Raw genomic sequence first — 22,201 nt, 5'->3', positions numbered from 1 at the left:
TACTACTATTATTTGTTCACTGTGATAAAGCGTCTCTTTGTTGAAAAGAACGTCCTTGTAAAATTTCTCCATCAAACTCTGTACCGCAGCCACGTAAGTAGTGACGAAAACGGTGTAGGAATGTCCTATGTTTTAATAAGATCTTGCGATTGATATACAAGAATCTTATTCATTTATGAGTAGCTTTATAACCGGGTTTTCTTTTCTTAAGGTGATACTTAAAAGTCATATAAGAATTTGACAATTGACAAGTTTATTTGATTCCAATGTTGGTGCAATTCTGATTTTGATATAACCTAGGTTCAAAATAGGAAAGATATATCCAAGATTATGAACCTAGTATAGATTTATCAAGCTTCTTGATAGAGGATTTGATTATCCTGATGAGAAACTTGATAATGATGTTGATTTTTTTGCACTTAAGATATTTGAATCAATAGCATGTTGAATGTTGATGTTTATAGAACTTCTTGGGAATAACCTGTGGGATTAGTGACCTAGTTGTTTGAGCTAGTTTGACAATACATGATGGTTTAGAGACAAACCTACTTCAAGAATTATTTTGACACTGTCGTTTTGACACTTTGGTTTTGATCTAGTGTTTCAAGTGTTGGAAAGCTTTTGTATTACCCTTTTGATCAAACTTTTTCAACAATTTGTTGGATTTTTGCTCACGCATAGATGATAAGTTTCTTCAATTTTTTGACCATTTGGAATATGCAATAGACATAGAAGACACAATGTCTAATAAACAAAATGCACAACAAGTACAAATCTTATGGCAAGCTGAGACAATAGTTGTTGAATCTCACGTGGGGTTTCCCTCGAGGCTACGCTATTCAAAGAGGATATTTAGATTCTTGACCCCACTAACCCCACCCTCGGCACTCACTTCTTCGGGGCAGCCAAGCACCAGTTTCCATGAAAACTCCCCATGGAAAACTTTATATCTCTACTAGGAACCGTATGTGTGTGAGCCGCTTCAGTGGTCTGACCTCCTGCACCAACAACTAGAAGGATTTTGGCAACTAGTACAAGTGGTTTTTAGTAAAGGCTTCTAGTCATGTGGCCATACATGCGACACTTTCAGCTCTGTAAATACAGAAGGTTCCCAGTCTATAGAGTTTACACTCCATAGGGTTTATGGGGAAACATAGTGTTGATATGAACTTATCAACACATGTTGTTTGGGACTTCCATCACAAACACGATTTATTTATAGTGGATTGGAAGGACTCGGTATTAGCCTGTTTCCACTTTAGGTCATTCCCCTCTCACTGGCCCCCTCAAGGCAGCTCGGGAAGGTAGGCCCTCTAAAGGATTTAATTGCTTGAAAGTAAAGAAAGCATAAAAGAGTGGGTTTGGCTGTTTAGTCACCCAATTAAGGGGGGAGCATATACCTACCACTTTTGAGACAAGGAATATAAGTGTTCTTTTTAACCTTTTCAAAACAATTGTTGGCTAAGTCCTATTTGGTGATGTTGCTCCAACAAGCATGGTGTTTATTTTAGCCTTTTTAGAAGTCTATGTGCAACTATTTTAGAGAAGTTACTAAAAATGCAAGTTGCATGTTGTCAATTTATCCTCTTAGTTAGACTAAATGAACAAGGCATGATATATTACTTCCCAAAATAAGGCCTTTAATTTCTTGGGCATTCAGACCTGCAAGAAAATTTTAGTAGTTTGAAAAATCTAATTTCTTGGGCATTCAAACGTGCAAGAAATCTTTTGTTAGCTGGAAACAAAAGCGCTATTCTAACATATGCGCTATCTTTCTCCTCAAAAGCACTAACTTGTAGAGAAAAAGCGCTAACCTAGACTACAAAAGTGCTGCTCTGCGGATACAAAAATGTGATTTATTTAATAAATGCACTAATCTAGAGGACAAAAGCGCTAACCTAGAAGATAAAAGTGCTAACCAATGATGCTAATGCATAGATTTTCAGATAAAAGCGCTAACCGACGATGCTAATGTGTAGATTTTTAGACAAAAGCGCTAACCTACATGGCATATGCGCTAACTTGTGATGCAAATATGCTAACTTATGAACAAAAGTGCTGTCAGATTTCACATATGCATGAATCTGCATTACAAATGCATTAATTTTACTTTTTGTGAGATTTTTAAAGGTATATGCGAGGTCCATGAGCCCCACGGTGGGCGCCAAAATGTGTCAACTTGAATTTCATCCTCAGAATGCTACCTGCAAGAAGTTCGTTTCACAAAATACCAATGAAACTACATGAAATAAAAATACTAATATTACCTTCATGGTTTATGTCTCATTGTGTCCTAACTCCACTGTTCCTGGTTGTAGATGGTGTGATCTCAAACAATGCACTGATAGCTTCCAAGATGACATATGGAGAATGGACTAATAACTGGTAGTTAATTGATGCTATGATATGCAATACTACATGATTATGCTAAAATGCTAATTATTATTTTTTCTTCAAGGTTAAAACTCACAGATGCATAAGTTTTACAAATGATTTGCTTGAAAATGCACTTGAAGTCTCTTTAAGTCTAACTCTCTCTCAACTGAAACTCTTGATTTTATAGACTTTGAGAGGATGAGATGATGTGGCTCAGATCAATGATCATGATCAGGTCTACAGATTTGGATGGCTGTGAGCAAAGGTGAAGGTTGAGAGAAAGGGGGGAGGACAAGACAAGTGTCACTCATCTCACCTTGATTGGGTTGTTGACTAAGAGAATCTAGGGATAGTTAGAGAAGTTTTAGGCATGATAGGACAAGTGGACTCAAGTCCTTCCTAAATGTAGGGGTGTTGGAGAGAATATAGAATATGGTTATGAAATATGTGTACGTACACAATATTCATTAAATTTGGTGGTTGAAGATAAATGATGAATTAATATTTAAGAAATATTAATTTCCTTAGCCACATGCTTGATGAGTTTGCAAAGGGAAGATGAAGTGGAGATGGAGGGTGAGTTGGAAAATAAAGATTAAATAATTTTAGTTAACCAAAATCTCTCAAAATAGTCTCATTGTCCTATATCTCCAAGTATCTTCAAGATTCAAGGTGGCCCTCACTTGGAAGAGCATTTGATCTTTAAGATGACTACCTAAAGAATGAGATTTGAATGATAAATAGAATCAAAATGGATGCAACTAAGATCCTAGTTGATTAAATGATTGAAACTAATGATATGATGATGATATACAAAATGGAGTTGTGTTTCCAAATTAAAGAAGTAAGTGATCTAATTAAGCTAATATGAAGATGACAATGCTATGAAATTGAAGTGCAATTAAGATATAATGATTGATCTAAAACATGATAAAATATAGCTATGATGTGATTAGGATGGCCTAATGCTTGAGAGAGGCACAATGAGAGCTCCTTGATAACCTACAAAACAACTATATTGTGGATGCATGAAAGTGGATATTGGGATCCTTTGATATAAGACAAGGGCTCATCTTATAGTGTTGAAGGCTTAGAAATGGATGACCAAGATTGATTACAAATCAAGGGTCAAGATTGAAGGAGGAATGTGGTCCCAAGTTGGAAGGCTTAACCTTGTGACAAATGTCACAAGGGGGAGAGGGTGAGGATCAATGTGGTCCTATATTTGCAAGCTTTTCCTTGTGACAAGTGTCACAAGAGAGAGTGGGGTGAAAAGTCAATGTGGTCCCACCTTGGGAAAAGGGGGATATGTGATCAGTCATGTGTGAGCAACCTTGGGAAGCCCAAGTAGATTAATTAGGATAATGAGGATATTAGATAGGTTTTAGAAATATATTAAGATTCTATTGATAAATGTAGGATTTTGCAAGTGGGGGGGGGGATAATAGGTATTTTTAGATAAAATAAAAGGTTTATTTTAGCTAAAAAGGTGCAACTTGCATTTGTAGGATTTTGCAAGTTGGGGGGGGGGGCTTATTTACAAATAAATAATGATTTATTTAAATGGAAGGGGATTTTTAATTAAATGTAAATTTAATTAAAAGGGAAAAGCCTATTAATTAAATAAATAATATTTATTCAATTAAGTGGGTAAAGGGTACTTAATCAAAAATTAGTTTAATTAGTGGGTTAGTTTAGAAGAAAGGGTAAATAATCAAATCTATATTTTGATTAATAAGTCAATTAGAAGAATAGGGATATTAATTAAACCTTAGTCTAATTATTAGGTGATTAACTGATGATTGAATGAATAAAATCCATTTAATTAGTTGTGCCAGTTTTAGGTGTCTAAAATAGGCATTTGACGATTAAAATCACCCTTAGGCCAACTTAGAATCAACATATTTTCACACGAAGATAAATTTGAATAGGATAAGACCGCCCAATCATCCTCTTGAAATTCGAGGAAAATAGTGCGGGACCATGGTGGTGGGTGCCATGGTCCCAACCACTTTTTCCCAAATTTCTAAGAATGCGAGCTATCATGATTCTAATGTTAAATATAGCTTGAATCAAACCAAGATGTGTAGATATGTGAAATATTCTTTGAGAGTTGAAATTAGGGTGGGATTGAGGACAAATCAAGTTAAAATGATAATGGACACACCTAGAATTAAGGGCCTAAATAAGAGCGTGATGATGTAATAAAGTGGAATAAGACCCATAATATTGAATTAAATATTTAGTTATAATAAAAGTCCTATAATGCATAGAGGAAAGGGAAATACTAAACTAGGTGCTAGAAGAGTGTGAAATTGGATACACCAATAAAGGGTGTACAATTTACGATGCTATAATTCCATATACTTTATGCATGAAAGTAAACAAATGAAATCACAACAACCACCACACAAGAACACCAATATTTTTACATGGGAAACCTAGTCTGGGAAAAACCACGGTGAGAACTATCTCACTATATGATAAACTAATTACAATGTTTAGGCCAGAGACCAAGGAGCTAACTATCCTTGAGATAACTTGCAAAGCTAAGGCATACAACCTTAGGGAAAGATACAAAAGGGACTTGTAAACAATGAAGATCACTTCTTTAGGACAAGACATAATACATGTGATAACGATACATTAATATGGTTAAATTGTAAGGAACCACATCCACTGAAATGCTAATCACAGTTCACAATTCAAAACATATTAGAAACTATCTTCATCATTGGTGTATAAAAATTCCAAACCATTGTATTGCTTCACATATAATTTGCACAACACACACTACTTCTCTATATATTTCCACAATGATTCAATCCTTTATATATCAAATGCAACCTCAATTACATCAATTAGGTCGACCTAATTATATGTAATGTGCAAATACATAATTGCCAAGCCAAATAAAACCTACAGTGCAACATGGAAGGGAAAATGAGATGTGTGAGGCTTCACACCAAGTCGACACATGTTATTGTCCATCCTAAAACATCACCCATAGATCCACATGTAGGTACATGGACCAAAGCATTATAGGTCAGATGCAAAAGATAATATTGTCAAACCACATCACCACAACTTTACACAACCTTCAATGTAGACCACTAAGAGTACTTGTGGATGCCCAAGGTAGAATCAATAAATACTAATAACACTAAGTAATCAAACTGCATCATGAAAATACTAGCAAGTATAGGAATACAACACATTATTGTACACTAACACCTGAAAAATCACACTTGACTAAACACCAATTTTGAATCCAAGAACCAATACCAAAGATCCAAAAACTTCAAGATACATCATTAAAATCCCTCTGTAATAACCAAAAATATTCTCTACATATCCACATGATCATATTTTTTATCCCATTGTAACTGCACTATACCAAACCACATTTGGACCAAGGATTGTAGCCAATTTGCTCATCCATATCAACAAATTTGATATCAGTGACAATAAGAAATTATATTTACAACAATATCCCCCTTTTTGATTGATAGAAATACTTGTGCCCACTCCAAAACCACTCTCCCTTTGACATCAAAGACAAAGGGTCTCTTCTTAAAATAAAACTGAACAACCTATGCACATCTCCCCTATCAACAACACTTCCTCAAAATTATAAACCAAAACTATATTACCAACATGTCAACATATGTATACAATCAAATTCTTCTTACTAGAAAACAATTTAACCACCTCATTGAGCTAGGCATATGATACTTTTATGAATGAACTTCAATTGAGCCCAAACAATACTCCAATTAACTCCTCTAGAGACCAAAAGATTACACTAATTCTTTATCTTTAATAGAAGATCCTCTGCCTCTTCAAAACTTCTTGATTCCTTCACTGTCTTGCTTAACTCTTTTTATTTTTTTTAAAAATACACCATAGTGGTGAGATGCACATCTATAATATCTCTCAACTAGTAGATATCCTTCTTGATGTATTCTTTTTCATTAATTATTAAATTTAATTTTATGTACAAGTTCTCTAACTGAACTCTTCCTTTACCATCTCCATATTCCTTAAAGTTTATTGACTTAGACACCTCTACAATATGAATCTCAATTTTTTTACCTAATCATGTATACCATGAGTTGACCTAGACCACTTTTGACAAAATTTATTATGCTCTCTTGCAATCGGTTGTGTGCATTTGTACACTTATTCATTAGATCACTTAACCTCTTCTTTGCCATCTTCTTCTTAGAATTTTCCACCAAGTTAGAAGCATAGTGCTTCAGTCCAGTCGACATATCCTGCAACTACTCCTCTTCGCTAAGGAACTCATCGACCTTTACCTTCATAAGTTTCTTATGGAGAAACTTCACAATGTTATTTATCAAATTGGTATAGGCTACCTTATAAATAATGTATTTATTTCTGTTGTGTGGTGGAAAACATCACCCAAATATAGCATATGAAGGGGCATCAACTTATCTAAGTCCAACATAACCTACGTCATCGGTACTTGCAATACTTATGATGTTACAATTGGTTCAAACTTTATTTATAACTATAATAATTCTAATCCAAAATCTTTAGATAGTTTGGAATATTCTCCCACTAACATTCTTCTAATCTCCTTGTTTTAGACACAATTTTTTCTTATTCAGACTATCTTTCTTCTCTTCTTCCTTCTCCTCTTGTTTCTCTATCTTTTCACTTTCAATATTCTCCTTATTTGTTTCCTCTTTCCTTTCATTCTTTAGATCCTCTTTCTACTTCTCATCTCTAGCATCTTCCAAAATCTTCTCAACAACCTCCATCACATTATGTTATGTATTCAACTGATCATTTGGAATAGTATCTACTTTTTTCTCATCTCCTTTATCTTTAAAAACAACTTGAACATGAGTTTTGGCTTCAATTTAGGTTCTACAATGACCAAAGTTTCCATTTCACCCTTTCATAAAATTCATAGAGCTCTCAAGATAGAAAGATCACAAGTGATAGAAATGATTCAAAAAAGACATTTTTTTGTTGAGTTCACCTTCTTAGGGTTGAGCATTCTTTAATGCATTTTACCATTTCAAGTCATATAGTTGATACTATGTTTCATAAAATTTCATAAAAAGTGTTGTGGATCAACAAAACCATCTAGAAACCTCTAAAAACACTTTCACAGTCTTTGCTATGCTAAAAACAACTTAGCATCCAAACTACAAGGAGGTTCAAAAGATCTTCATTTTTCTCTCCCCCTCAAATATTATATTTATCTAATTACCGAAAGACGGATTTGTACCATCAATAAGTGCAGACCCATCCTCATTCTTTTCTTTCATCTTCTCATCTGATTTATTCACCCATGTCATCTCATCTTCTCCTTTTCTTCATTAACATCAATCTTCTTTACTGGACCAATAGACTTCTCATTCCTTGTTCTGTAGAACCTATCAATGTGTCCAATTTATTGCAATTATAACAAGTCAAAACCTTATTATAGACCATTTTCATTCCTTTTGATATTAGGTTTGCACTCATGGTTTGTATTCACATATCAATTCCATACCATTCTACTACACTCATTTTCCTTCTGTCCAAACTTATTGCAAGTGTAGCATTGACCATGAAATTATTGAGATTTGGTCTGAATTCTACATTCACTAGCTCTATGTCCAAATTTATTGTATGAAAAATAATTACCAATAAAGGTTGATGAATACCTAGTTTGAGCAAGAGGAGTGTTAGGGTTTCAAGCAGATCCGAAGCAAATATGAACTAACAATTATATGCAGATTTAAATACAAAAGATAAAGAAATAAAATAGGACACAGATAACACAGAGATTTAACGTGGTTCACCCAGAATGGGTTACGTCCACCATACACAGTCGTCCAATCTTTCTTATTATCCAGCAAAATAGTACATCAACCTTACAATGCCTTAAGCATCCCAGCCGCTTATAACATGCATTTTTAGGGCAACAAACAAAGTCGGCCATTTTTAGGGTTTTATTACAATGTTGGTTTCCATCAATGAAAAAAAAATGGCAAATTTTTTTTTCTCGAGGGCTGCCGCCCCCGAACCCCCACTTTTCTCGGGGGTGGCACCGGGGCCCAGCCCGACCTCGGACCCCGGCGAGGATACGTGCTGAGTGTACAGTACTTTGTTGATCAGTCACCACATTTCAACAAGGAGTCCTTCTGTCAATCCTCTTGTTTCAGATTGGAGCGAAACCTTTTTGATCTTTGTTAGTGTCCTTCAATTGATCCTTGACCTTTTCCTTTCCTTTGTCTCCTTGACTGAAACTCTTAGAGCTTTCACCTTTTTCAAATCCAAGTCCATATATATCTTTGTTGTCCTACTGAGTACTGAGCATCACATCAAGCACTTCACTACACCTTTAAGCTTTAGACCTTTGCCATTTTTTCTCTTGTGCCTCTTTTAACTCTTTCTTCAACATATCCACTTCTTCCTCAAGTTTGATACATTTTCCAATATTGTCATGTATCATTTTTTCAAGATCACCAATAACCTTTCTTCCTTCATCAAGTAGCTTTATTAGATAGGTGATCTTCTCTTCTTCTTTCTTGCACTTGTTTCTTCTTTCATCCAAATTTGCTAAAGCATGCCTCAATTCTCCATTTATGTCCACCATAACATCAATGTCCCATTTATTTTGTTCCATAGAATCCAAATCAAAATCAAACATAGTGTTCAAAACTTGGATCTATCTCAACTATTAAGCTATTCCTTCAAGAACCTTGCTCTGATATTAATTCTTGAACACTATCGAGAGTTGAAAGGGGGGCTGAATAAGAATATACAAAAACTTAATCAAAATTAACCTTTTTACTTAACATTGATTCCACATACCTTATGCATGAAAATAAATAATTGAAATCATAAAAGCAACCACACAAGAAGAATGTTTTTACATGAAAAACTCAAATTGGGAAAAAACACAGTGAGAACTATCTCATTATATGATAAATTGATTACAATGTTTAGGCCAAAGGCCAAGGAGCTCATTGCCCCTAAGATGAATTACAAAGATAAGGCGAACAACCTTAGGGAAAGATACAAAAGGGACTTGCAAACACTAAATATCACTTCTTTAGGGTAAGATATAATACATCTGATAAAGATACATCAATTGGGTTGAACTATAAGGAATTGCATCCCTTGAAATGCTGATCACAGTTCACAATTCAAAATATATTAGAAACTATCTTCATCACTGCTCTATAACACCTTCAAGCCACTATAATGTTTTGCATATACTTTTCACAACACACACTACTTCTCTATATCTTTCCACAATGATTCAATCCTTTATATATCAATTGTAAGCTCAATTACATCAATTAGATTGGTCTAATTAGATTTAGCGTGCAAATACATAATTGTCGGCCCAAAAATTAACTCCAATACAATGTGGAAGGAAAAATCAAATATGTGAGGCTTCACACCAAGTTAGCTCACACCTTCTTGTCCACCCTAAAATGTCACCCATAAATCCACACACAATCGCATGGACCAAAGCATTATAGGTCAGGTGTAAAAGATAACTGTCAAACAACAATGCCACAAATTTACACAACCTTCAATTTGGACCATTAAGAGTACTTGTAAATGCCCAAAATTGTATCAAAAAATACCAATAACATAGAGTAATTGAACTACATCACCAAAATACTAGCAGATATAGGAATGCAACACATTTCTTTACACTAACACTGAAACAATCACACTTTACTAAACACCAACTACAGATCCAAAAAAATAATACCAAAGCTCCATAAAATTCAACATACATCATTAAAATCATTTAGGAATAACCACAAATAAACTCCACACATTTGCATAATCATATTGCTATCCCATTGTAACTGCACTATACTCTACCACATCCAGACCAAGGACTGTAGCCAAGTTGCTCATCCATATCAACAAGTTGGACATCAATGAAAACAAGAACTCATATTTGCAACAAAAATACCCCAAAAAGATTAGAGAAATGGGAAAATTAAAATGAGGTCGAGGAGAGTGTGAAAATGGACTCAATAATTAAAAAGGAGTATAATTTATGATACTACAAATACAACATTTAAAAGCCTTTTTTCTTCCATATCCATGGTTGTTACCATGTCAGAGTTAGGAATGGAAATGAGTTTTCTAGGGCTACCAGGAGGGGACTTACTTTTTGCTCCTCTAACTATTTTATTTCCATCTAGCCCTCCATGGTCTACCAGTTCAAATTTTGTAGAGTTTGGAACCCTTTGTCCACTATTTTCTAAAGTAAATCACAAAATTACCTTCCATTGGCATTCATCACTCCATTAATTATCTCTAGTCTTATCATCTCATTGGGAGGCTCACCCAAACCAATATTGCCACCTTCCATAGTTGTCTGGGCACAACCAAACACCAACTCGTATGCAACTATGAATGCAACAAAAATAAGGAAAAATAAAAATCAATAGAGCAAAAAAAATTTAAAATTCATAAAAGAAAAATTAGACACAAGCACATTAATTAGAATCTATTAAGGATGGGAACAATGGATGTGAGGAGCATACTTGAGGAAAAGAGCACAACAACACATCAATGGTAGATGGCCATTATCCTTCCACCAAAGTTGTAGAACACCTCTTCCCCCTCCCACTAATATTTTATATTTGAAAGTATTGAAATATTGAAATTTTGTTTTGACTTCAACTAATCTTTGTTATATTATTTAAATATTTTCTATTCAATTCACCTTTTATAGGCATGATTCCCTAGATTTTGATCTCCAAACATTTCTTCCCTTGTAAGGATTTCGTGCTATAGTCTACCAAGAGCTCCATTTCTTTTAATTAATCTTGTTGGAACATTCCATTTTTTGTAGGTCATTTGTTAAGTGTCTTCAATTCCCTCCTATCCCATCTCTATCCTTAAAGATGTCTTTGAAAGATTTTTTGTTCCATTATTTTATCATTTGTTTGATGTGCTAATTTTTTTTTGTAAAAATGAACATCTTAAATCTATTATAGTTAAATGGTTTGTCCCACCATTCGTTGATAAGTTTTTTGATATTCAAACATCTTAACCACATTTTTCAAATGAAAATTGCTATCTAGGGGCAAATGCTCCTCCACTAGGCATAGGATAATGAGAAAGTGATTGGAATTGGAAGTGGGATTAGTAAGGAAGTTTTTAGCCACTATGGAATTGACCTAGTTGGTTGATAACATAAAATGGTTAAGTTTATTTGTTAAACTTGTGAACCCTAATCTTATGTTATTCTTAGTATATTTTCCATTGGTAAGAGAGATGTCAATGAGGTTGAGGTTTTGTACAAAGGCAACAAAATCTTTCTATGTTTGAGATATTCTGCCTAGGCTCCCCCCACTTTTCTAATTGATCCAAGATCACATTTAATTCTCCACCTAAAATATACATCTCTCCCCCAAAAACCTTAGTTCTGATTTTAATTTCATTCCATAATTTCTTTTTGTTATAAAACTAAATAATTTTAAATATTTTACACTTATTTTAAAATTAAATATTTCTTAAAATATATTTAAAAAAAAAATCATATTTTTTTAATGAGTGGTAGCCATTTCCATTAAAAGAGATAAAGTACACTATTCACAAAAAAGGTAGGTGGATACAAGATCACCCTTCAGGAGTCAAATGGGCAACACCTAAAGAAACAAAAAACACAACAACATGGGTTGAGCTCGAAGAGTAGAAAACAAGAAATGACCACTTAAGCAACTAGAGCAGTGGCTGAAGGAGTGGATCTCTGTCATCCTTAAGACCCCATACATCAACAAGGCCAAGGGTATCGTCTGGAAGGGAGAACCCTTCTTTAGTAACAACCTCCTCTTTCTCCTTGTCCTAAGTTGTTCGAGAGGGGGAGATTGCCAAATCTAAACGAGAAAAGCCAAAGTCATATTTTTAATACTATACTCGCTTAAATATTAAGAATATTAAAAACTATTTCATTTTTCTATTGTAGATAAATTAAGTAGGATAGTGTATAAGAATAATTAAAAGGAAATCATGATGATATCCGATTGTTTCTATTGTTGCAGATTCATAATGTCTTTGTTGTTTTTTGTAATGTTTCCTCTTCACTTTTGTTATTGTAGTGTAATATAATTTTTTCCTTCACAACCTTCTTTGTTTATTACTTATTCTTTTGTAATCAAATTTGTTTAGTACACATAAAAAAAACTATAAGAATAATGAAGGAAAATCAAGTTATTAATGTAACTTGATCTTTAATTTGATTATATAAAGATTTTAAATATTATACATGCCTTTGAAGATAATCAACTTTAATTGAAAAGGTTATAAATAAAAAACTTCATTCTATATAATTTAATTTACTATTAAATATTTAAAATGTACAATAACTTTAATGTTACACTGTATAATTATACATATATAAGAATAAATACATATAATCGTTATATGCATTGTTAACTTTTAATCATTTTAAGAATATTATTGACAAAAATATCTTATAAAAAAATTACATAAATTATTTTAAAAATATATATTTCTGTGAAAAAAAATTATATATAATTATTAAAAAAAAAGATAATATATAATAATATTTCAAATTTCACAAATTAAATTAAATTTTAAAATTTAATTCAAATAATTAAATAATTTCAAACCTAATAAAAAAAATCTCTCTTCTAATTTGTGCTTTTTACTTATAATTTATCAAACAACTAATTTAAAAAAAAAAATCTAGTAATTTAAAAAAAATATATATCTAATAATAAATAACTATAATTATAATAAACATAATATAATATTTTAAAAATTATTTAACCCAAAAGATAAAGAATATAAAGACATCCTAAAGAATATTCGACCAACCAATTTGTACTATCATGATAAATACTTGGTCTTATATTGTTACGAATGCCCTACCATAAGGATGTAGTGTCCCTACACATCCCTTTCTTATACACAAGAATATTAAAACAATAATGACCCTATTTGTTGGCGATTATTCAAATGAAGGGAATATACCTATGTTAGTGTGATATGGGTATTTAGAGGAATAAAATTACCCTAATATTAATTTAAGTGAGTATAATTTAATTATTTTAAACTTTCAATTGATTTAATTGAGGTTGACTATTATATATTGAGATAAATAAAATAATTTAAAATAGAATGATTGAAATAATTATGTGAAATGGTTTAGGGGATTATCCCACAAATAGCTGTGATCCTCGTACATGGCAGGTCAAATGTTTAAGTCTACTTGAAGCCCATGTGTCCCACACATAGGTAATGGAGAGATAAGGTGATGCCTGAGCATGGAAGACATGATGACACAAGGAGATATAAGGGTGTTATTGCCGAACAAACATGAGAATGAGGCCCCTAAAAAATGTGGTGTCATTGGTTCATAGCTCCAATCAAAAGCGAATACTACTTCGACTGTGATTGATCAATTTTTTTTTTATGTGAAATAGTTTTTTTTATTTTATTTTAAATTTGGCATATTTTTTATTTAAATTGTCAAGATGTAAGAAAACCCAATAAATTTAAATATAAAATTGAATATAGTATTAGAGATTAGAGATAAATGAAGTCTATCTTTTGTATGTAGGGATTAAAGTACAACTATAAATTGGTTCTTGGATGCTTTTTTCTTGTGTGGTTTTGTTCACTATAAAATTTCAAGTTCAATGTTTGAAGCTCATGTTTGCTATACATCTACTTGTATCTAAAAAAAGTGTGGTGGTTAAAAGTATCATTAGGAGACTACTATGTACGAAGGGAAGAGTAATTGACTTCCTTGATGATAGTTAGACACTCAAGCTATTTAAAAGATCAAATAGAGAAGAAGATGGTTAGATATTGATTTACTAAGTAATCACATTTGATGTAAAATCAGGCCAATGAGGATTGATTTTGTGATGAGTATGGTTGACTATATGAATCTAAAATATAACTAATCAATAATTAAATGACCTAGGATAATGTCCTTAAATACAAACCTTGGACCCATTAATTCAAACTCTTGGTACCCATGGTGATGGGTAACAACTATATCCCAATATTATCAACTTTGAAATTTTGATATTTAAACTTAGAGGTTATGATCATTCTAAAATTCTATCAAGGGGTACAAAATTGTAGGTGCAATACAATTTAGGACTACAAAAGTCTTGGGAATTAGGACAATGGAATTCTAAGATGAATAATTTAATGTAGCAGAGCAATGGATTTAGGTTTAGGGTCATTGCATGTGTCAAAAGAGACAAAATTTGTGCTCTAGAAGAGATAAAATAAGTACTAGTAGTATGCAATCACAACATCTACTAAACCACTTAATGTGCATCCAGTTTGGGTTCACCTTCTGAACCTTCCTCTTCATTTCTGGTTGTTTTCTTGCTATGAGGCCATTGGTAACTCTATTGGCTGATTCTTGAATGTTGATGATGCCACCTCTTCCATGGACCACTCCACTTTTTCCTGCATCTTAATTGATATTGCCATCTCCTCACCTCTCCTTAGGGATGTGGTTCTTATAGTTGGGGATAAGCCTTGGACTCAACCATTGGATTATGAGGGCCTCCCATTTCACTGTTAGAGATGTTTTTCTATGGGTCGTTTAGCTTCAGATTGCTCCCTTCCATGTCACAAAGGTGTTGCTACTTGGTGGAAGGATGCTACAATTGATCATTTGACTGACTCTATTGAATCCTCTCAAGAGGAAGTGTCCTCCTCCTAGGATGAAATTGTGCCTCCCTTTACCACTGATGTTGTTGTTGTTGTTGTCCCTAAGGTTTCAACTCCTATTGCTCCTATTTTGTAGCATCATTCTACTCCTACTAAAATTGTTTAACGTGCTTCTAGTGCTATTTCACAATAGCTTGCTATTGTTCTACAACAACCTCCTGCTATTGTGCCACAACACTCTATTGACACTACTAATTGTTATCCTACGGGGTCCCTCTCAATTGATCTATCTCTTGATGGTCCTAATGACTGTATCGCTTGGACTATGGTTTCTCAGAAGTGGAAGGGGAAGTCTTCTCCCCTCCTCCAAACCCTCCTTGTGTAGGTTTGGGTGTCTCTCCCCTTCCCTGATTAGGGTTTTGGTGTTTTTCGATTTGACAGGGTTTTCGTTGGCCTATCCATTTTTTTTTTTTTGAGGTTTTACCCCATTTTTGTTGTTTCTTACTGCCTTTGGGCTGTTGTATTAAGGGTTAGCTATTGGCATTTTGGCATTTGGCATTAAGTTGTCATTGATGTCAACTGGTTTGGTAAAGTAAGAAGGTGTGACTGGTATGATGTTAATACACATGAGAGTGAGCAGACAAAAGGAAGGCTACTAGTACACATGACTTCGGTCATCTATTGGTAAAGAAGGCTTACCGGTAAGGCAGAAACTAGGATGAAGGTTGTTTGTGTGTTATGAAGGCACAACAATGGGTGAACATAACAGAAAGGATGTTTGGTGGTCATACCAGTAACATAGATTAAAACAGTAGTCAACTTAGGTCGACAAAGTATGTCAAACCGACATAGGAATCCAAGAAAAGGTGGATGTTGACAAGCATGACAACTGGATGCCAGGTAGAGGTATTGCACAAGTCAGTGGAGTGTACATCGATGTAACAAATCTATAGGTAGGTCAACTTTAATGAGGAACCTGCAAGTCACAGAGGATGCCAGAAGATTGTGGCTCAAGGAAGGCAAGATGGAAAAGCAATCACACCAATCTTGCATATATATTTGATCTTCATACTTGTTAGGTGAAGGAAACAACAAAGCCATTAATGGCAAGTGATAGAGAAATGCTGAAAAGGTGCATACCTCCAAATTTAGAAAATGGACATTGGAATGCGTAATTCGGTTGGTGATTGATTATTGTCATAAAGATCATATCCCTGAAAAGAAGATCGAATCAAAGAGGATTCAGATTGAGCTGGAAAAGGAAAACCTAACATGATAATGTTTGAATTCATTCTTGGTGGGAATTCATGGTTATAAATATACAAGCTCAAAAACATAAAAGGATGATGCTTGTGGAGAAGAAGTAGAGTAAAGAGATCTTGAGTATAGAGAAGCAAACTAGTAGTGACAGAGGATTCTTAGAGTAAATATACAAGCTCTAAGGAAGTTGCAAAGTGAGTCAACAAGTAAACCGATGAGAGGGTTTAACCAGTAGTGATAGAGTACTGGTATAACAGTAGTAAGTGTAACAGTTGAGAAAACGGGTGAAGTGTGAGTGATCAATAAGGCATCCAAGTGTGATATAGAGCATTGTGAGGTTGTGAGAGAAAGAGAAGAGAATCATAAAGAGCAAGCTATTAACTAGTAGTGTGAGATTCAATAAAGAAGAGAAGACTGCTAACTAGTAGAGACCTATTTGTTCAAGAGTTGCAAAATTCATTTGCAACAAGAAGCCATAACTGTATCAAAATTATATTTCAATATACATCACCAAGTTGGATCTTGGTGCTCCTTGTGTTGGTGCTCTAAATCAGTAGGGGTTGGTGCTCCTTGGGTTGGTGCCCTAAATCTTTGTAATTTAGTGTTTCACTTGTGAGGCTAGATTGGAGCAGTAGTCTCCAGTAGCATTTCTCACCGAAGTTTTTCCCATATTGGGTTTTCCTCATACATCTGTTGTTGTGGGTTGCATTTGTGTGTTTGTCTTCTTTGGTCTCCTCATTAGCTTTACTGGTTTGATTGATTAGTGTTTAAGATAACAACCGGTATTCTGAAGTTACCTTAAATGAGGGAAAAGTTTAGGAATCATTGATTCACCCCCCTCTCAGTGGTACTGTGTGCTCAACAATTGGTATTAGAGCCGGGTTCACAGTTTTTTTATAGATCTTGGGTAGATTCTACACTTATAACACAATGGAAAGAAATGTGTCTACTTCCTGAAAATCCCCCATGTTTGATGGATCCAACTATGTCTTTTGGAGCAGAAGAATGGAGACCTATATATCCTCCCTTGGTTTTAATGTGTGGATGTCTCTCAAGAGTGGGTATGTTGCCCCTAGTGTTCCTCCCACTGATCTAGATGCCAAGAAGGAGCATGAGAACAATGCAGAGGCCAAACATGCTATTTTGAGCGGGATGTCTGATAATGAGTTTGTCAAGGTCATGCACTGTGCATCTACCAAGGAAACCTAGGATAAAACGTAGAGGTTATTTGAAGGAGATGCAAAAGTCAAAGAGGCCAAGCTGCAAGCACTAAAAGCCCAAGTTGAGGGCATCAAGATTAAGGATGATGAAAAGATTGCAGACTACCTTCACATATTTGATGAAACTGTGAATACCATAAAAGGACTCAGATAATATATTACATATGAGATACTTTTCAAGAAGGTACTTAGGTCTCTTACACCTAAGCATGATACAAATGTGTCTACCATAAAAGATGATGGGGTTACCCTAGTTTGCTCAACACTTCACCTAGCCATTGTTGCTCAACTGCACCAACTCACCAGGTCTAGTTGCTCTCTAGACCTCCAAGTCCTTCTCAAACTCTTCTAGGGATTTATTCTTTATCTCTCTAAGGTGTTTTTCTTCAAGTGTTTTGGCTAGGAACCCTACCAATTCATAGTGCTTCCCATGTACTCAATTATGGCTTCTTCGCTTCAAGTTGTCAAAATGACCTCCTACCATTGTGAGATGATGTAGAGATGTGGAGGTGTCTTCATTCATGTTCTGTATGCATTTAGGGTCCATTTGAGGTTTGCAATCAATAGGTTTCTTATCGATTCCAAAATTTTGCCTAGAAAAGGGCTACAAGGAATTAGCCCAATTAGGCCTCCTAAAATTGATTTTTTAGGGCTTGGGTTAAAACAATCCAAAAGACCCCCTTAAAATTTTGGATTTCCTTCAATGGTTCCTCTAACCTCAAGTGATTTTTGTGGTTCTATCTTCTTAACCCACCATTCAATGTGCTAACCCCAAAATGAGGGTTTTGGAGGGTTTCTAGGCCTTCTAGGTGGTAGTGACAGGTCAAGTTGGGGTTTGTGCAACAAATGAAATTTTCAAGTCTCCTCCTTGCATTGGAAATTTTTTCCCAACTCCTTGGACCCCTTCAAAACCTTAGAAAGTGATCTGACATCCACCTCTGCAATTGGCACTTCATTTTCACCTTATTTCCTCTAGCCGGGTTGCTCCTAGACTCGCCTAGAACAAGGTGATAGAAATAATTAAACTCTTCTCCAGTACTTGCACCTACATATGTAAACTATATAGATGGTTTCCCTCCATTTCCCAACATTCGATGATGGCAGCACATGTGGAACTCATGGGGCAACCATATTTACAAGAAAACTACTATGTACAAGCCAAAACTGGCTATTTGCAAACTAAAGCAAGAAAACACTAATGAATAGTATCTACAAAGCTCTAAATTGAACCAAAAACACAATAAAACATAAGAGAAACTAAATCCATTGGTGGATCAATGGATTCAATCCATTCTCAATTACAAAATGAGTTAAATCAAGCTAAAATGCTGCCAACTAGTCTAAAAATGAGTAGTTTTAGATTGTTAAGCTTGCAAAACACATTCACCAACCTTGGTAACCATGAAAGAGAGGGTTATTATAGCTTTCCCATGTTTGGATTCATCCTAGGGCATTGAACAATCCCTAACTCCATCGCTAACCATTTCAGGACAAAAGTTGTCATGACAACTTTTTGCAACTTTGCAATATTTGCACTTTTGGTCTTTCCAACCTATAAGACCTATTCCAAGTCATCAAAAATGAGTTTTAAAACTTTCCTAATAGTAATTTAAACCTCCCTAATTCTTGTACCAGGTTTTGACACCGTTGTCGATCGAAAAGGTCAATTACCTACTCAAACTCACTATTTACACAAAATGCAAACCTAAGAAGTATGAACACAACCTAGGCCTACACTGACTCAAAAATCTAACTCTTGGACCCTCCTGGAGTCCTTATTCACTACTAACTTAGCTAGGGTTAGTACAAGCCAAAATTGAAAAACTAGATAGTCTAAGTCCTAGGTGCTTCTACACCAGAAGAATCCAAGGATCTGAAGATCTTTTCAATGGATGAACTATTTGGCTCACTAATAGCCTATGAGATGAGAATGATTGGCGATGCTTCCTTAAGGAAAGAAGCAGTGTTCAACACCACCCAAAAGGGCAAAGGGGTAGCTGCTCATAAAGGATCTAGTGAAGACTCTGATGCAGAGGTAGCAAACTTTGTCAGAAAGCTTAAAAGAGGATCCAACAAGTATAAAGGAAAGCTAACACTCAAATATTTCAACTATGGTAAGGTTGGACACTTTGCTACAAAATATCCTTACATTGAAATTGGTGGAGATGAGTCAAGAAATTTTAGCAAATCTACTGGCAAAGACAAAGAAAGAAATGTCTAATGGAAAGGAAGAAGAGGCTATTGAAAGAAGAACAACCTCTATACTATTGAGGATAATACTACAAATGAAGAAAGTGCATCAGAAGATGACTGCCATGAGAATGACAGAAAATTTAATCTCTTTATGGTTCTTGATGAATCGATTGGTGAAGATGAGGAAAAAGAGGATATTGAGGCTAAAGTGGAATTAGAAGGTGAGCTTATAAGTCCTCTTGAGGAATTTAGTAAACAAGAAGAGAACTTAAGAAGGTCAAGCTTGTTGCAATAGATGAACAAGGTCTCCTGAAGAAACCCCTAGATGAGTCCAGTCAAGTTATATCTAACTCGAAGTTGTAGTTGGAAGAAACCAAGAGGATATGTGAAGTTACATCCTTTGATCTGATAAAGAAGGAAAAGGAGCATCAAGATTTGGAAGCAAAAATAGTGAAGCTCATAAAAGAGATTGAAGAAAGCAAGGAAGAAATAAAAGTAAGGAGCAAATATGAAGGCAACATTGAAGCCTTAGACAAGATGTTGAGAAAATAGAAGCAATCCAAAGATACTGGTGGCTTAGGCTTTGAAAAAGGTCAAAGTTCAAATAGAAAGACACACCTAGAAAGGAAATAAAGTTAACCTCTTCAAATGAAGGTGAAGAAAAGAAGACATTCATTGTAGACAAGGATACCAGTAAAAAGACATATGTAGATGTTGTTGGAAATCACCACACAGATCGACATGCATAAGGAATGAACTAGAGGCCACACTCATTGTACCGACATGCTGATCTAAGGAGAAATGCAAGAATTGACCATGAAGGATTCACTAGAGTCAAAAACATGAAGGGAAGACCCCGATGACGTTGTCCTTTACAGGATAAAGGCAACCTAACCAGTATGTTTCTAACTTTCATGGTTACTATTACCGGTGCAACAAATTTGGGCATAGAATAGCTGACTATAGATTAACCAATAAGCCCTCTATGAGTTATGAAAGTAGAAATTTATTTAATGAACTCTGGGATATGAATGTTGTCTGCTATCAGTGCAATGGATATGGTCATGGGAGTTTTGAGTGTAGAAGAATACATTGGTGCCCTACAATAATTTTAAGGAGTTATCTTTAAATGAAAATGTGAAATGCTATAACTATCAAGTGTTTGGACACATAGCAAGGTTGTGTAAAAAAAGGAAGATCAAGCAGAAGAAGATAAATCCTGATCAAGAACTGGTAGTTGAACCTGAGCATAATATAGCAACTGACAAGAGGAAGGAAACCAAACCGGTATGGGTTGAGAAAGAAAAAGATAAGGCAAAATTAAGTCTAATAGTGCAGACTGCCTTACACGCTGAAAGGAAAAATCTATAGGTTGTAGATAGCGGTTGCTCCAACCACATGAGTGGTGACAAAAATAAATTCATCAAACTTGAAGACTGGAATGGTGGTTTAGTAAGATTTGGAAATAACTCATCCTTCAAAACAAAGGGAAAAGGTACTCTAAGTATTGACAGAAAATTGAAGGCACATGATGTATATTATGTGGAAGGCTTAAAGAACAATCTGCTGAGCATGTGTCAGATGTGTGACAAAGGGTATAAATTCACCTTTGACTCAACTGGTTGCCAGATAAAGAAAAACAATACCGGTCAGGTTGTGGTAGAAGGAAAAAGAACTGATGGCAATATTTACAACTTGAATGAATGCTATGAGTCCCAATGCATGATAGGACATATTGATGAAAGCTAGATGTGGCACCAAAGATTAGGCCACATAAAATTTGATAACCTAGTTGCAGTAAGTAGAAAGGGGTGTGTGAGGAATATTCCACCAATCATCAAATCGGTAAGCACATTTTATGATGAATGTGTGAAAGGAAACAAGACTAAGGTAAGCTTCAGGACAAAAGAGCACAACATGTCAAGACCACTTGAAATTGTGCATACAAATCTGTGTGGTCCAACTAGGAAAAGAGGACTTGCAGGTGAAAAATATTTTATTCTCTTTATTGATGATTACTCAAGAATGACTTGGGTCACCTTCTTGCAAGATAAGTCACAAGCATTTGACAAATTCAATATCTTTAGGAAGATGGTGGAGAAGGAAAGTGGGTGTAAGCTAAAATGCCTAAGATTAGATCAGGGTGGAGAGTTCACATTAGATGAATTTGAGGATTATTGTGAAAAACATGGAATTAGAAGGCAATACTTAGCCTCTACAACACCACAACAAAATGGTGTGGTGGAAAGGAAGAACGGGACAATCAAAGAAATGGCCAGAACCATGTTAAATAAGGCCAATCTGCCAGACACATATTGGAAGGAAGTTGTTCATATTGCTACATATACTTTGAACCGGGTTCAATTAAGAACAAACAACATAATGATAGCTTATGAGTTTTTGTATGACCAGAAGTCATTAGTCAAATACCTCAAAGTATTTGGAAGTAAGTACTTTATCAAAAGAGATATGGATGGTCTAGGTAG

Source organism: Cryptomeria japonica, chromosome 3 (genome assembly GCF_030272615.1).
Source record: "Cryptomeria japonica chromosome 3, Sugi_1.0, whole genome shotgun sequence".
NCBI lineage: Eukaryota > Viridiplantae > Streptophyta > Pinopsida > Cupressales > Cupressaceae > Cryptomeria > Cryptomeria japonica.
Note: the sequence above shows the minus strand (reverse complement) of the source record.